Raw genomic sequence first — 13439 nt, forward strand, 5'->3', positions numbered from 1 at the left:
TGTTGTTTATTGTCGAGGTTATGATTTCATGTCAGTAAAATTAAGGAATGTTTTTTTTTATAAATTCGAGTCTTTAGTGTTAAAGAATTATTTTTAAAATAGTTTGAATACTATTGAATATCTTGTAGGACTGAGAAATCAGTTCTGGTCATAAGCTCAAGTTTGTTCAGGTACCCCTTCGACACGTGAGCATTTTTCTGTCGATGCCCGACGTAACATTTTCCTTTTGGTAGTGTTTCAGAAAATGTTAAGACTTAAGAGCCTTCTATTTGCGCTCCACCGTCGAGTGAGCAACTGGGGCCGGGTCAAGCCAACAGCGTGACAGAGCAGTTTTGACCAGGGGCTCATGTTTACAATTTACATTCCCGATTTGGGGGACTTGGGAGGAGTCTGGGACTTGCCTTTCTTAGTGCGCCCGTCAGGACCGCTTTCGGAACTCCTGTAGGGGGGGTAAGTGAAGCCCTTGGTGACGCCAGTCACAGGACACTAGCTGTAGAGAGATTTAAGTAGTCCAAGGAACCTGCTTGTGGGCGGAATGGGCGTGAACTAGCCTTGCCCGGATCAGTCGGTGATACAGTCTAAGAAATATTGAACGTGCAATTGCTTAGTATGGCAATATGAGGAGTTTTTGCATATATAAGGAAGTAATTCCTTTTAAGGTAAGGGTTTCCACGCAGTAAATTTACATATTTATCCGTTTTGAGTTGTGAAATTGTAAGCTTTCCTGCCCTAGGCACAGTTTATTCATGTCCTGTGTCATTGCGCCAAACTGCCCTGAAGATTAAATATGTACATTTGTAACGGAAGAGCTAGATAGCCTCTTGATATTTCGATCATCGTAGGTGATACCTTGGAGAAATATTAAAAGATATCTCACAAGAGTCGTGGGACTTTCATCTCCATTATTCGAACGCCCACGAAGGAAGCATATTGTGTTGTTAGATGAGCATTAGTATGTCTGTCGAGTCCAAAACTACAAGGTTAGCCAAAGTGGGGTTAGGTAAATGGGTATTATTTTATACGTTGCCAGTGCAGGATATGAAATTGTAACCTACATTTTTGAAAAGAGCTCTTCAGTCTCGTTGTTTTGAACCCCATAAATACTATGCGCAAATGATAAATTAAAAATTAATCAAATTACGTCTTAAAAAGTAAGACAGTACCCCCCTCCACAGCTAATACGGCAAAATTGTAACCAGTAAAACACCCCTAGGTTACGTTAGGTTGGTATTTTTAGGTTATTTTAGTGCCCTATCATTTCCTAGCCATTTTTGCATGAAAAACCTAAAATGGGTTTTTCATGCAAAAATGGCTGGCTGGAGTCTTATTGCCAACTTATAAAATTTTACCGGTTATTGCCAATAAGTGCGATTCATCAGATATTCTGTTATCTGTTGATTCTAGAGAAATGACACTGAATTAACTGGATGTTTAGCCTCCTCAGTGAAGAGGCACTGGATTCTATTTCCCTTAGCTAACCTGTGCCTATTTGAACAGCTGATGGTTTCAGCTGTCAAAGGGGTGTTTTTTGTTTACCCCGCCTATACAGTACTTCAGACAACGGCGAAGGTTTTAAATGAAATTTAAACTAATTTAGTTTTCAGTTTTTCCCTGGCCTTCGAAGTATTGGGTGTGAGGAAGATTAAAAGTAAGTGAAGTGACCACTTCGATTTTCACGTAATTTTCCATTGTGATAGAACGGAAGAAATGGTGGCCAGTCGATGATAAATGAAGTGATTAACGCTGGACAGGGTACTGCTAATTTCATTGCTTTCCTAACTGTGTGTGATATAAATTGCAAATTGAAACCAGTGAAATAAGAAAAAAATTGTCACCGAACATATGGTGATTTCGAGTGAGTTATATAGCTGTGGATATGGAAATAGAGGCGCAACAAATATTAATCATGGATGCAAATGTTAATGTCTTAAATTGTGTCTGTCGGAAATGAAACGCTGCAAGTTGGAGAGTTGACAACTGAGAAATCTTTTGATATTTAACATTCAGTGAAGTCGACTTAGCTTCCGTGTGTGCTGACTGAGTTTGTCGTCTTATTGGCGTATAATTATACAGCATTGAGGTGAATAAAGACAAGTATATTGGTGTATATACAGCATTGAGGTGAATAAAGACAAGTATATTTGACAGTTGATAGAGGTTATACTCTTATAGACATTTTTAGTTTGTGGAGTGTTATGGTATCAGGGTTTTTATATGGAATATGCACTGTGATGCTTTGATTGTCGTTATAGATACGTAGACGTGAAAAATAAGAGTGCTGGTCTTGCAGAGCGGCTGTCACAGTGAACAGAATTGGTGAACCAAGGTCTTTGGACCTGGCTGTGAACTGCGCCTAGACCACAGAACGATGATGACTCGTCTCTTTTGAATTGTAGATTTGTTTGAATTACAGTTCTGTCGCAGTGACGATGACTGTCTTCTTTTATTATAGTTTTTTTCTTGTGAGAAACCTCTCGACTTAATAGCGGATGGTTAAGCTTTCTTTTGTATATTTTCGGGCGACGTGTTTGGTGCCAGTTCATGAACGTGAAAACATGAACAAAAGACGGTAAATTTCCCGAATGGTCTCATCTGTAATGCATTATACATTATACGCACTTTTCTATAATATTCAGTAAAAAAAATTGCTAATAAACTTGCCTCCAGTCTCACTCCCTCTCATCACCCCTTCCCACTACCGCCCCCCTCTCCCTCCCACCTCCCCCTCCCCGTCCTTCCCTTTTTATCCTGCGCCTCCCCTTCCATCTCCCAGTCCCTTCCCCTTCTCATTTCTTCCCGTCCCTTCTCCTTCCAATTTCTTCCCTCCCTTCCCCTTCTTGTCCCTTTCTTCCTTCCCCTTCCCTCCCCTCCCCTCCCCTCCCCTCCCCTCCCCTCCCTTCCCTTCCTTCCCCCCCTTCCTTTCCTTCCATTCCCCCTCCCCCTTCCTCCCTTCCCCTCCTTTCCCATCTCCCCCCTCTTCCCATCTCTTCCCTCCCCTTCCCATCTCTTCCCCCTCCCATTCACTTCCCCTTCTCCCATTCATTTCCCCGTCTCCTCCCCTATCCTTTCTCTTCCCCCTCCCCTTCTCTCTTCCCGTCCCTTCCCCTTCCTTCCCCTTCCTCCTCCTCCTCCTCCTCCCCGTCCCTTTCCCTCCCCCTCCCCTTCTCATCCCACCACATCCCATCCCCTTCCTTTCCCTTCCATCCCCTTCCCTCCTCCCCTCCCCTTCATTTTCTCCTCTTCTTCCAGCCCTTCTTTCCCTCCCCTGATATGGAATTCAGCCAATAACGTCGTGCCATGTCCTTGCACAGGTGACTCGAAATTACCTTTTATTTGTGAGGCCGCCCAATCACCTGTCATCTTCCATCAGACTGCCGACATGCGTCTGTCAATCACAGTTGACAGATTCGTGTAATAACTCGTCTCTCAAGTCATAGCGGACAAAATATTTTTTTTTAAAACGTTTACCGGGAGCCGTAATGAAATAGACATGAGTTATGACGGTGAAATGAGACGGTAAGTTTAGGCAGAAGTGATTGTTTTGTTTGAAAGGGCTTCGGAAAGTGATTGTTTTGTTTGAAAAGGCTTCGGAAAGTGATTGTTTTGTTTGAAAAGACTTCGGAAAGTGATTGTTTTGTTTGAAAAGGCTTCGGAAAGTGATTGTTTTGTTTGAAAAGGCTTCGGAAAGTGATTGTTTTGTTTGAAAAGGCTTGGGAAAGTGATCGTTTTGTTTGAAAAGGCTTGGGAAAGTGATTGTTTTGTTTGAAAAGGCTTGGGAAAGTGATTGTTTTGTTTGAAAAGGCATGGGAAAGACAGAAGTGATTGTTTTGTTTGAAAAGGTTTAAGAGAGGTAAAAGTGATTTTGTTTAAAAAGGCTTAGGAGAGGCAGAAGTGATTGTTTTTTTAAAGGCTTAGGCTTAGGAAAGGCAGAAGTGATTGTTTTGTTTGAAAAGGTTTAGGAAAGGCACACGTGTGTTCCTGGGTTGTCCAAATATTGCTAATTTTTTCTCCTTGAATAATGCCAGAACCTGGCATTATTTGAATAAGGCCAGAACCTGGTATTATTTGAGTAATGCCAGAACCTGGCATTATTTGAATAATTTCAGAACCTGGCATTATTTGAATTATTCCAGAGCCTGAAATTAGAACTTGGTATTATTTGAGTAATGCCAGAACCTGGCATTATTTGAATAATGCCAGAACCTGGCATTATTTGAATAATGCCAGAACCTGACATTATTTGAATAATTCCAGAACCTGGCATTATTTGAATAATTCCAGAACCTGGTATTATTTGAATAATGCCAGAACCTGGCATTTTAACCTGGCACTGAATATTGCCTGAACCTGGCATTAGAACCTGGTACAAATAATGGAACCTAATGCCAGAACCTGGCATTATTAAAAGCTGCTGCAAAGTTAGCATGACTCGATTATTTGCTCTCTCATTATTCCGTTCACTTGACGATAAATTTTTGATCGTTTATTCCAAATCTGCATATTTTTGTTCTGAATATTAAGGATACATGACATTCAACCACTTAATATTATATCCTATCCTATTACTTTCTGTCTATAACTTATCTCGCTTAGTTTTTTTTTCCATATATCAAGGATATGTGACATTCAAAACCTTGACATATCCTATCCTATTGCTTTCTGCCTATAATTGATTTTACTTAGTTTTATTTTTTACTCCATACGTTAAGGATATGGCGTTCGATTAGCATGTCCTATCCAGTTACTGTCAGTCTGTAGTTAGTTGTTAACTCGCGTGAAATTCTTTGTGTTGTATATTTGGTTCCATGACTCGAGAGCCGCCAAACGTTTCCATTTCCTGGAAGAACACGGGGGAGAAAATGAAAGGACCCCCTAAATTAAATACAGTAGATACGAGGATCTTTTCTTCTTGCTTTGCACCTTATTTGAATACGTAGGCGAGTTCCTTCAGTTCCTTCTCGTTTGTTCAACTGCCGTATTAAGGACATGTATCCTGGTTCTGTGATAATTGCAGATGTGCGTATTTAGAGAAACAGGATGCTTGTCCTGTTTGGAAAAAGAATCGATCTGATTTGGCGCGGAATAATTAATACCCAGCTCAGAGCCATTGGCTTTTAAGATTTTATGCGTCAGCTGAAAAGAAATAGTTATATTGTAAAAAGAAACATGTTTAAGGAATAACTAACCAGCATTTTATGACGCTTAAACCTGTCGAAGGGTTAAGGTATGGTCCTTCTGGCTGATGAGGAGTTTGACTGCAAGAAAAGTAATGAGGACTTTAATAGCCCTCGTTTTTCGTTTTCCTGACTCGTTCAGTTTTGCGGTCCCAAGTTTTACTCGGCCTTGGTGCGTATGGTGGTGTAGACGGAACTGGTATTTTACTTTTTATTTGACCTTTTGGTGAATAATAGCGATTGCTCGACTCCTGAGGTGCCTTATTTTACGTAACTCAGCTAGAAGGGGTTCATTTTGCATACGCTGGGGGCTAAGTAAAGCGGCTGAATGTGGGAGTGGCAACAAGTGCCCTGTAGATTACTGCGCAGTTTTATGACTCCGATATTATCTACATTTTTTTATGTCTTTTGGCGAAAGGGCTGGATAATTGTATACCCCCTAGTCTTCTGTTTGGCTTTCGCAAACCGGGCTTTTATAAATCGGGCTTTCGCAAATAGGGCTTTCGCAGATCTAGCTTTCAAACCGGGCTTCCACAAATCAGACTTTCGCAAACCGGGCTTTCACAAGTTGGGCTTCCACAAACCATTGTGCCGGCTTTGTCTGTCCGTCCGCACTTTATTCTGTCCGCACTTTTTCTCTCCGCCCTCAGATCTTAAAAACGACTGAGGCTAGAGGGCTGCGAATTGGTATGTTGATCATCCACCCTCCAAACATGAGACATGCCAAATTGCAGCCCTCTAGCCTCAGTGGTTTTTATTTAATTTAAGATTAAAGTTAGCCAGAATCGTGCTTCTGGCAACGATATAGGATATCCCACCACCGGGCAGTGGATAAAGTTTCATGGGCCGCGGTTCATACAACATGATACCGAGACCACCAAAAGATTAATCTATTTTCGGTGGCCTTGATTGTACGCTGTAGCGGCTGTGCAGAAAAATCGATTGCCCCGAAGAAACTTCTGTGCATTTTTTACTTTTTTATATTTTTTTTTAGTTTATTATGTGGACTGCAGTATCACGGAACTAAAACCTTTAATAATCGTAACCTAACATGTTCGTAGTTTCTCTTGGAAAAGATGAATGGGTTGTGATGTAAACAAAGACTGTGTAACATTTCCTGGGAAAAGTTCAAAGCAAGGATAATGAAAACCTTCATGTCTGATATATCGCCATGGTTAAATGCTACGATGAGGTATATAATTTATACATGCAATTTACTTTCACATTGTTTCGCTTTGTTTCACTTTGTTTGGTTTTATGTACAGCCCTCCACGGGGATGATTCCCTCTCTGGCGGGCCCTTGTACTTCTTCAAAATAAGGTGCTTCTTATTTTTTATAATTGTCTTTTAATGTTTTCTCGTCAGTGTCGTAGCTCCTGCAGAATAGGAGAGTCTTTAGTTCCTTTTTAAATTTGCTTTCCTCTTGTATGCTCTTCAGTTCAGGGGATATTTTGTTGTATCCAGTTCTCTGTTAGCATGCACTGTGATCATTTTATAGATTTCCCTTTGTTGGCCGAACCGGTTGAGCTTCAGACTGTCACTCGATGGGTCGGAGTTCAATTCCCGCGGCCGGCTGATAAAGAGTTAGAGGAATTTATTTCTGGTGATAGAAATTCATTTCTCGCTATAATGTGGTTCGGATTCCACAGTAAGCTGTAGGTCCCGTTGCTAAGTAACCAATTGGTTCTTAGCCACGTAAAATAAGTCTAATCCTTCGGGCCAGCCCTAGGAGAGCTGTTAATCAGCTCAGTGGTCTGGTAAAACTAAGGTATACTTAACTTATAAGATTTCTAAGTGTTAGTTTTATTTCCTACGGACTGTATGTTTTATTAAATCGCATAGAGGATTATTAGTCAAAGCTTTGGATTTGTATCTTGACCTTTGCTCACAATGAATGCTATCGTTAAGAATTGAAAGTATTTAAATTTGTTATTTTCCCGTAGTTTAGCTGTTGATGGCTCATCCAGGTCCCAAACCACTTCCAAAGCGCTCGCAGGACCTCCATTATCAAGTTAACAGTTTATTCATCAGATGTAATTGCTTGCATTGCATATTCCACATTCACCGTTTGATATTCCATATCATAGCATCGATTAAACAAAAAAGTTTTGAAGTTTCTTTTTGAAAGACTTCAAATCCTCAGTCTGCCTCAGCTCAAGAGGAGCTTGTTATATAATCGAGGAACTGTATATTTAAAGGCTCTGGAGCCACAGACTGAGGAAGAACGCGACTCTACCAACCTGAAAGCATCTGTTACTAGTCTCGTATCAAGTTGATTTATTGGTCGTATAATCTGTAACAGGTCCCTCAAATATCGAGGAGAGCCGGTCTTAACAAGTTGATGGGTCAAAGCACAACATGTATAAATATTAAGGAGTGTAACTGTAGATACCATTTCTAGTGTACCCATGTGTTACGAAACTCATATCCTGCCCAGGGATTATCCCCACCCCCTCCCCCATGGCAAGAGCAGCAAAAATTCCTTGTGAGATTTAATTAAAAATCGTAATAATTTGGCTTTAGTTACCAACAGTGCACCGCGTACAAAGCACCATATAATCCTTCACGAAGCACAGTTGGTCATTTACTATTGTAAATGACTTGTTAAATTTGTGTTTCAATATTATTGAAGTAGACCTACTTTTTTCAGCATGGGTAGGCCTATTGTGTTATGTTGGAAAACTCAGATACAATGGAAACTTAATATAGTGGGAGGAGGCATCGTATAAAACCTGTTTCTTTAGGTACGGATAAAAGGAGTGAATTCTGCTCTAAAATGGAAGACTGCAATATCTGCAAAAATACAAAACTGAGAAAAATGGTAGATACTCCCTTGCCTTACTAATGATTTTGCAGATACTGCGAGTGGGACCCCCTAAATATTCGTGGAAAGCATTGAAGAATCATTGTGAAACTACAGTAACTTGTGTATTAGTGTTTCACGAAGCCTAATAGGTGGCATATCTCAATTTCAAAAATTTTGCAGATACTGCAATTTTTCATTTTAGGGCAGAATAGCTGAAGTAGTAAAATATAGGCCTGTTCAAAACACACAAGAAACGGCTGCAAAAATGGTTGGTGCGTGCTGTCAGTAAAAATCAAATGAAAGAAAACAAGATAGTGTCAGATGTGGTAATGGTAGTTACAGAGATACAGCGTAATTTCATCTTCCCTGATATCACATGACTTGGTCAGGTTCCTCTCCGCTGAAGGCGCTCTGCTGGACCTGTTCATTTATTGGTCATTTACACATAAACACTAAAACATTTGAAGAATCATAATGCGTACTCAATATTAATTGTCAAATCAACACTATTATACCACTCGAAGATCAAGAAATTTCATCTTTAGTCTTACCGATATCAAGAGTGAGCTTGTAATACAAACTTGGGCCTGGAGATTTGAAGGTTAGCATTCGCGGTGAATCTTGGTTCAGGTAAAATAACGCCATTTGCTGCTAGTTCGTGTTGGCTCCATCAGATGGCTCTATCTTCTTCTTCTTTCGACCTTATCAGTCCCACTGTATAGCAGGGTCGGCCGCTCGAGTCAGCTTTCTCTATCTGTCTCTATTCCTTGCATCTTCTTCCTCCAGTCCCACCTCACCCATATCTCTCCTCACCACAACAGCTGGCTCTTGTCATGTACAGCAGATCTCAGAATAATGTTGGCAGTCATATCTTCCCTGACCACTGGAAACTCCCACCCCTTCGGTATCCTTTCTTGAAAAAATACCTAGAGGGATCCCTGCCAAGGATACATCCTGACCTAGCCTCTAACCAGAATCCCAACCTAACTTAGAATGCCCCATCCTTCCAGACCAGGCTCTGTAGTGTGTTAGCGCCGTCAGTGCACCTCATGCGTGCACTGTAGGCCTTACCTAAAGTTCTCAGCAGCGTCTCTTCAGCTCCCTAGCTGCAACCCCTTTCATTCCTTTTGCTATACCTCCGTTCATATTCTCTATCTTCACTGTTACTTGCCACCTTCCCCTAACAATTGTTTCAACGTTATTTTCAGCGCTGAATGAACTCAAACTCATACGTCCCAGCGCTTGGCCTTTGGTCTAAATTTATATTCCAGTAACCAATAGTTGTTAATGATTTGAATTGAGGCAATAGGAAATTAAACACTGATAAATTAGAGATCTGTTAAATGAGAAAAGTGAATAAGTGCCCATTCCTTCGCGGTTTTATGATACTGAAGGTTTTGGAAAATAATGTTTGATACGCAATGCGATCCTTTGAACATCAGGAAATTAACGAGTAAGAGAAGCTTTTTGAAGTGGAACCGTCTAAAGAAAGCTTCCAGTGGAGTGGGACCTCCGAAAGAAACCTGCCCTTAACTGTCACGATACCTATGTAGTTCACGTTCAAATATATAAACAAAGATAAGCGTATAGCCATGGAGGAAAACAAATCTTAAAAGCTAGGGTATAGAATTTTTGGGAAGGTTCCGCTTTTTAAAAGGTTTCAGAGAGTTTCCGGGCGTGTTCCGGTAAAATGTAACACCATTTCATTGCCCCGTTTTTCAAGCATTGCCAGAATTTTATTTGTAAGAGCCTGTAGAGAATTGTTAGTGTTCGTCACAATAAGTAAAACTACCTGTTCTTTTAGTAGATATTTTTTTCCTGTTTATAATTAGTATGTGAATGTTCAAGTTAATGAACACATTTTTGATAAATTCAATAGCATTTGCGTACAACGAATTACTAGTTATTTATTTTTTATTTTTTGATAAGCTATGGTAATTACTAATAGATGTCGCCAGTTTACGCTTTTACAGTAATTATGTCCCATGTCAGAATTTTCCTGCAAAGGTCAGTGGTTAGCAATATTCCAACTTGTGTATTTTACGTTTTTACAATACAAAAGGTCAATGTATTTTAGTTTTTTTAAATAATTATACCCCTTGTCAAAATTTTACTGCAAAGGTCAATGGTTAGCAATATTCCAACTTGTGTATTTTAGGTTTATTACAATGTTATTTCTAAAATTCCATTTTGAAAGTAAGTTGAGGGTAAGTTATAACTAGTGTGTCTAAGAGTATGTAATTATTTTTTGGTGCAATGATTTTTTTAACTTAAGAGTGTATCAGATTTTATTTTCCTTTGCAGATTCCTGCTGTAGTAGTCTTCTAGACGTTGTATTAAGGAGAATGCAGTGCTATTTCAGAGACGTCATTCTGAAAGTCCAATCCTGAGTGGGTAAGTTGGTTACCATTTCGATGCTATAATTACAAAGAGAAGCTATTTTATTAATTCCTCTTTTGTTTGTCTTTCAAATTCGACACATTTTAGTTTTCTGTAAAAGAAAACTACTGGTATGTCCGATCATCCACCCTGTCCGCCCACAGATCATCAGACGTACCAAATTTGATCATCCACCCTCCGATCATCAAACATACCAGATTGCAACCCGCTAGCCTCAATAGTTTTTATTTAATCTAAGGTTCAAGATAGCCATAATCGTGCCTTCTGGAAACTATATAGGATAGACCACCACCGGCACGTGGTTAAAGTTTCATGGACCGCGGATCGTACAGCCTTATACCGAGACCACCGAAAGATAGTTCTGTTTTCGGCGGCTGTACAGAAAACTCGATTGTACCGAAGAAACTTCGGGGCATTTTTACGTTTTAAATTTTTGTCAAACGTCATTGGAGAGCGTATAAGTGGTCGAGACAGAAAGGCAATTTGAATCAGACTTTTAAAAGTACATCGTTATCATTTTGTCTGCTAAATCATAATCCTTTGAATGTTGATTGCATGCCGTCACATTTAAACACTTATGTTTTATTTGCAACTGACCTTTTTAGGATAAATTTAACTAATGGCAGTCATTTCACTTTACATATTTCTGATGAATTGTCGATGGAACCTTTGTCCCTACATGCATAGCCATTTTTATCGCCTTAGTCAATGTTAAAATCAGGATTTTTTTTTTCTTACAGCCCTGGCTTCCTGTTGTATGTTATTACCTTAGTTCTGTCGCATTCCTTCAAATTCCAGGGTCCCCTTTTTCGGGGATTTTCTGTTTTGGATTTCATAATTCTCCTCTTGCCGTATAAAATGGATTTTTATGCTGTTTTTAAATTGGTTGCTCATAACTCTCTCTCTCTCTTGTTTAATGGATTTTTCTGCTCTCATTGTTTAAGGGATTCAGATTCTCTCTTTTAAATTGGTTAGGGCACATTCTCTCTCTCTCTCTCTCTCTCTCTCTCTCTCTCTCTCTCTCTCTCTCTCTCTCTCTCTCTCTCTCTCTCTCTCTCTCTCTCTGTTTACGGATTCACATATATTCTCTTTATAAGTGTTCCGTTATTCATGTAATCTTTCAGGTTACATAACACCACAACTCCCATTTTATTTCATACAAAACTTGACTACATAGAAAGTCATTCTGGTCTTTTATTTATTGATATAGTTTACTTAAATTCACCTATCGATTCTCTATTAAGCTTTGGTCTGTGTATGCAATGTGTAACTTTTTTCTTTTACTTATCAGATTTCCAATATAACATGTGTTATCTATAGGCTATGCTACAATTTTTCTCTCTTTTTTTCAGGTATTTTTCGCTCTCTGATGATTGTGCTTGAAGAATTGTTGATGTGACACATTCCTATTAAGGTGAGCATTTTTGGAATTTGTATTAAAATAATATACTTTCTTTCGAAGCTCATTTCCAATTATTTCACTAAGTGAAGTGGCCTAAGATGGTGTTTCTTAAAATTCTAATTGATCAAAATAAAAGTATAATTCAGTTTTTAATTTGTATAAACAAAAAAATGGGGTTTCTTTCGAAGCCAATTTCCAATTATTTCATTAAGTGAAGTGTCCTAAGATGTTTGTCTTAAAATTCTAATTGATCGAAATAAGACTATAACTCAGTCTGTGGTCTAGGTATAGATTTCTTGAGGTTCGTATGACAAATTTGGTGTATATTCAGGATCATATCAGCACCCTCTACCGGTATCAGATGATACGTGACCATAATTTCATTTTGCTTTACATAAAAAAGGATTGGCATCCATTCTCTTTGTTCTAAGAGGCCAAACATGCTTGTGATTTCGTTTGTTTTAACCATTCATTTGCCTAAGACGCCACATGCATCATTTTAGAGCTAAGTGTAATCTCAACGTCATTCATGAATGTAGTGTAATTTCTGTTATTTTTCTTTTCGATTTATTGCGAATCAGCTTCTTAAATATGTGAAGCCATTGATTATGTTTATTATGATAGAAATAAATGTTGCTTTAAACCCTCTGTAAAATAAGGGGACAGGAAAGCACTTAAAATTCTCTCAAGGGGAGACTCTTTACCAGGTCACTGCAAGGTGGACCCTATTCTTTATAAGATGGCGATTTAGCTAATTATATATAAATAACTGCGCCTACACATTAAAATACAATTCTTATTGAATACTGAAATTCGAAACTTGACATTAGCATGAAAATAAACGATTAAAAAATTCGTAAAACCTCTGTATAAGCTATAAAGCGTATTGGCTATTGTTTGGTAAAGTTTACCTTGTAAAAAAATCTTCCGTTTTCTATGAATCTCCACAGATGAGAAAATGTAAGCCTATGACAGGACTTCGTAGCGAAAGAAAAGGCTAAATTGTTCCTTATAAATTGCTGAAATACTTGCTAAGAAAATCATACTTAAACTTGCCGCAAATTTACTGTTACCGAGATATTTACCGTCACATGTTAAGTTCCAACGTTCATTCTCATGGGTCTGGTACTTAACACGGCACTCATGCCAGTGTGACTTATTGCAGAGAAATCTTACCCATTAATATTAGATATTTATACATTTATTTTGCTATGTAGATATGATATCCAGCTTACCGATTGCACTTTTTTTGTTACCTTAGGCAACTTGGGTGTAATTTGGTCAGTTGCTTGTAATGACATTGTTGCCAGCTAAGCTAACACAGATCTGAAGATCAACTGAGATAAATCATAGTAGGCTATTTGGGATGGACTTTAAGGACAGTGCACTCCTGAATGGACATGAAATTATAGACACCCTGGTCCATTCATTGCAGGACAAGAATCAGATTGCCATCTTTGATATCAAGTTTGTACAGTGGCTAAAACCATCAGCCAAGATACATTCCCAGTCACAGTAGTACCATAAGAGGGGTTCCTATGTTAGTAGCAAGACTCTCCAACTCCTACCAAGCAGTGGAGCTGTTAATTTTGGCTGTTTAATGATTTAGGTCTGCTCTTTATCAGGTCTTCAGAGCATCATCCCCATAGGGAGGAAG

The 13439-nt window shown here is 39.0% G+C and overlaps 1 long non-coding RNA gene across 1 annotated transcript in view; it reads left to right on the forward strand.

The window, feature by feature from the left end:
* Positions 1 to 11800, forward strand: part of LOC136856602 (uncharacterized) — a 346791-nt gene extending 334991 nt beyond the window's left edge. Inside the window, exons 4-5 of the long non-coding RNA XR_010858417.1 lie at positions 10285 to 10374; positions 11733 to 11800. This is a non-coding gene — a long non-coding RNA (uncharacterized lncRNA). The remainder of the gene's footprint in view (positions 1 to 10284; positions 10375 to 11732) is intronic.
* Positions 11801 to 13439: the final 1639 nt, after the last annotated feature.

This window comes from Macrobrachium rosenbergii, chromosome 36, assembly GCF_040412425.1.
Source record: "Macrobrachium rosenbergii isolate ZJJX-2024 chromosome 36, ASM4041242v1, whole genome shotgun sequence".
Lineage (NCBI taxonomy): Eukaryota > Metazoa > Arthropoda > Malacostraca > Decapoda > Palaemonidae > Macrobrachium > Macrobrachium rosenbergii.